Source organism: Podarcis pityusensis, assembly GCF_964106645.2.
Source record: "Podarcis pityusensis genome assembly, chromosome: 16".
NCBI lineage: Eukaryota > Metazoa > Chordata > Lepidosauria > Squamata > Lacertidae > Podarcis > Podarcis pityusensis.
The window spans coordinates 6,736,722-6,741,415 of NC_138041.1; the positions used below are offsets into that span (position 1 = coordinate 6,736,722).

The following is a 4,694-nucleotide window of genomic DNA, read 5'->3' on the forward strand; positions in this document are numbered from 1 at the left end:
TGGTCTCCTAACATCTCTCAGATCCTTTAATAACTCTCAGCTTCCCAGCACTTCAAACTCTTTCAGCTGTTATGCCACTCAGGAAAGGACAAGAGGCTTTGCCAATTCTGCTTTGGGGGAGATCAAACTCAAGAAACACCAACACCCAAAACCACTTTTGAAATGCTGGACCCATAGCAATTTCCAGGGAAGTGACCCAACTATGGCGTGCAACATCAATAACAAGGAAGAAGATATGTGAATCATAACATCACTCCTTGAAATTACTTGGAAGTGACTCAAGGAAAACTGCTATTAGGAATTAATTGGAATCTTGTGAAAATAAAACTCATCATTGTCTCAGGATATATAGATAAAAGCCCCAAGCAGACACAGCAACATCGCCAGATTCCCTCAGCACAGAGACACTCAACACGAGTTCTTTTCACTGCAGAGCTTAGTAAGGTATGCTATAATTCATTTTAACTCAAGGCCTCTTGGCAATCTTGGAGGTGGAAATGAAAAAGAAAAATAAACTCTGAAAGTCCATTTCTTTCCTGTTAAGGTGCACTCCTTTTTATTTCAACTTTTTAACCTGTTCTAAATCTGTTTAGGCGGAAGCTTAAGGCACAGAATGTTGGTGATCAGTGCAGAAGGAATACCTTAAGGTGTTGGTGATGCCTACTCAAAATCTATGAACAGTTTTGTATGATTTAGCAGAAGGTGAACAAGCTAATAGAGGGGTTGTAGATAATAATAAAAAATAATAATAGTTTTATTATTTGTACCCCATCCATTGGCCAAGATCTTGATGGCAAGTCTCCAATAAGATATCTATCATCTATATCTATCTATCTATCTATCTGTCTATCTATCTATCTATCTATCATCTATTTATCTATCGTGTTACATTTAGTTACAGTTGTACCTTCAGGTTATGTGTTTTCAGGTTTCGCACCATGCCGGGGCTGGAAGTACCGGAACGGTGCTCACTGTTTTATTTTTTATGGGGTTGTATCCAGCTAAGTTATATTCAAGGTAGGCCAGTTGATATAAATGAACCAAAGGCAGGGGTAGCCAATGCAATGTCCTTCAGATGCTTCAACCTAGAACTCTGATTGTCCCTGGCTATAATGATCAAGCTGGCTGGGGCTGATGGGACTTGTAGTCGAGAACACCTGGTGCAGCCATTGTTGGCTATCCCTGAACTAAATTATTCCTGCCCATTGATTTCAGTGGGCCTATTGTGAAGGAGACTGAAGCTGGACACATGCAGGATATTGTTATCAATGACTACTAGCCACAATGACTAGGTTCACCCTCCACTGTGGAATGCAGTATAACTCTGGTTAGCAGCAGCTACGAATCACAAGTGGAGAGACTGGCTATTGTAATCAGGTCCTGATTGTGGGCTTTCCATTGGGGCCTCTAGCTGGCCACTACGAGAACACAAAGCTGGACTGGATGGCCCTTCGGTTCTAAAATGTCTGTTGGAGAACCAGAACACTGTGAAATTGCATTACAGTTTACCCTTGTACACTTTTTCCACTTTCCACCTGATGTGTCCTTTCAGATCTATACATCCACTTCAGCCAAGATGTCTTCCAGATGGAACCATTGCTACGCCAGCTGCCCTCCCTCCACCATCCAAATTCAGCCACCTCCCTTCCTCCTCACCATTCCTGGGCCAGCTATCCACTGCCCCAACCAACCTTTCTGCATTGAGCAACACAACCCTTGTGCTCACATGATCCCCTACCATGGAAGGGCACACCATGGTGGACATGGGTCAGTCTACAGCCGTCCAACCTCTGGTTTGAGTTCAACCAGCATCTACTCCAAAAAATATGTGTCAAAAAGTGAGGATGGATGCAGCGCTTGCCAGTTAGAATAAACCCTGAAGCCGCCAACTACAGAATGAATATGAGGAGGACCATGGAGCAAGAAATCCAGATGTTGGATCCACTGTAGACATGAGTTCTAGAAATTTATGTTTCAATATACAACCTTCTAACTTAAAAGACCCCCTTTCACATCTGCTGAGGCAGTCACCTGCGCATGTCCTCAATACGAGTTCAGCAGTTTGCATTCTGAATCATGTTCTAAGCCGGGAACATTGTATTCTCATTGGGCATTGATGAAACCTGTGGTGCCTCACTGTTGCCCTGTTTTAGCTGAAGAGGTGCCATATTTTAAATGCAATGTTCCACTGTGATTGCAATTGTAGGAGAAGAAGAGTGATAAAGTCTTCATTGTGTGGGATTTGTCTATCAATGTTCATCTAACAATGTTAGGCTATTATTATTATTTTTAAAATGTAGTTGTGTTGCTTAAGTTCTACTCAATGTTTGCAGGAGCTAGTCCTCCATGTTGCAACGTGCTGGTCCATGTTTCCATTTAAAACAAACAAACAAACAAACAAACAAACAAACCACTATCTGTTTTGATAATGTATGTCTTCATGTGGAGTCTGATTTGGCACTCTGTGTTACCTGAAATTCAACATGTGGAATTGTGTGACTCTTCCCTTTCAAAATAAATGCTTTACTGCATCAAAATTCCCAGTTTCCTGCTGTGTTCATGTATTCCTTTTGATATCCAGAGTCTCATGTGCTGATACATTTAAAGGTGAAAAGTAACTACTTGACTTCACCCACCCCCCCAAAAAAATTAACAATATGTGAGGACCTGTGAGGAACAGTGTAATGACCATCTTTCTGTTAGGTTTCTGTTTATGCCACTGTGCAGTTTTTGGAGTCACAAGACTCTGTTTACATTGCGGACTGTTGGAAGTCTCAAGGGAGACGGGAGACGGATGTTGATGTTACTGGTTTCCAGTTTCTATGTCCAGTTGTTCACTGACTCTCACAGAGAGCAGATGCATATTCTTTTCTGTCCTGCATAGTTAGAAATAAACGTAGCAATGTAGCACACATTTCTGCTGCTCTTCTGCTGTCCGGGAACTCTGTGTAATGAGGAAACGTGCCTGAAGCCTCATTAAAGGCTTAGGTCCTTAATCACAGTCAGAGGAGAGCTCGATGGATTCTGAAGTACATTGTGGGGGAGAGCCATTTCAGCTCGGTCGTAAGGAACCTCTGACACGTTCCTGGTCCTGGTTGGTGTCATCTGGCCTCCCCCTCCCTGCATAATACTTTCCCCCTTCATAAGACATGCTGCTCATCACAACACAAGTCTTATTGGGATATGCCACTGTGTCAATATATTTTCTGCAATAAAGAGTCATTTTAGAGTTTCCTATGCAGCAGAGTGTGATGGTTTAATAAGCGGGGAGGAGTTCTTCTCCAGGGAATATAATTTGATACTTACTTAGAAGACCTTGCTTATCCTGCAATGGAGAGTAGGACCTGAACCAATGGATTCAAGTTCCAAGAAAGGAGATTCCGACTAAACATTAAGAAGAACTTTCTGACTGTAAGAGGTGTTTGGCAGTGGAACGGTATCCCTCGAGGGGTTGTGTACTCTCCTTCCTTGGAGGTTTCTAAGCAGAGGTTGGATGGCCATCTGTCAGGGATGCTTTACTTGAGATGCCTGTATTGCAGGGGATTGGACCAGATGAGCTTCGGGGGGTCACTTCCAACTCTGCAATTCTATGATTCTAAGATTTCATTAGGCCAAGCTTCTAAAATTCTCCAGCACGTTCACCATGTGGAAGAAAGAAGAATTCCTCTTAAGCAAACTTTTTCTGCACGTCTCCTGAGCACAACGAACCAAGTTAGTCTCTCTCTCTGTGCGGTGCTGTAATTTGTGAATAGTAATGCATTTGCCTGGCCCTGTAATTACTATAATTATTTGAAATCATTTCCCATGGCCATTACTTAACTCAGTCGAGTTAAGGAGTAATGTTATACCTCAAATTCAGAGTCATTAAATAATGTTATACCTAAAGGCTTCACTACTTGCCTGATCATCCTCCTTCCAGGAAGGGATGTTGCAAGCTCTGTCAATAGCATCCAGTTGCAGCATGCTGGGTCATTTATGTAAAACTGATGGCTAGTGCACATATATAATTTTCATTATGTCCCTGGCATCTAAGGGGAGACTGAAAGAGCCAATTTGGCAGGTCTCGTTTGTAACCATCATTAGCAACCATCATTTGTAATCACTGGCCAACAACCAAAGAGCTGTTTCAGACAAGCCCTTGATGGTTGGGCAGGCCCAGAAAGATTTCTGTAGGAAGAAGAGTTTGGATTTGGATTTGATATCCCGCCTTTCACTCCCTTTAAGGAGTCTCAAAGCGGCTAACATTCTCCTTTCCCTTCCTCCCCCACAACAAACACTCTGTGAGGTGAGTGAGGCTGAGAGACTTCAGAGAAGTGTGACTAGCCCAAGGTCACCCAGCAGCTGCATGTGGAGGAGAGGAGACGCGAACCCGGTTCCCCAGATTACAAGACTACCGCTCTCAACCACTACACCACACTGGCTCTCAGAAAAGAATATGCATCTGCACTCTGTGAGAGTCAGTGAATAACTGGACAAAGAAACAGGAAACCAGTAACATCAACATCTGTCTCCCATCTCCCGTGAGACTTCCAACAGAAAGATGGTCGTTACACTGTTCCTCACAGGACTTCACATATTGTTAAATTTTTTTGGGGGGGAGGGGGGAATCAAGTAGTTACTTTTCACCTTTAAATGATCCTTTCCCTTCCTCCCCCACAACAAACACTCTGTGAGGTGAGTGGGGCTGAGAGACT

The 4,694-nt window shown here is 43.0% G+C and overlaps 1 long non-coding RNA gene across 2 annotated transcripts; it reads left to right on the forward strand.

Moving 5' to 3' along the window:
* The first annotated feature begins 354 nt into the window (after nt 1–354).
* LOC308465155 lies at nt 355–2,547 on the forward strand. 2 transcript variants are annotated; one of them, XR_013980290.1, is made up of 2 exons: nt 355–444; nt 1,553–2,547. It is a non-coding gene; the product is annotated as an uncharacterized lncRNA (long non-coding RNA). The 2 variants fall into 2 exon arrangements; XR_013980291.1 differs by having other exon boundaries at nt 359–439.
* The last annotated feature ends 2,147 nt before the right edge of the window (nt 2,548–4,694 follow it).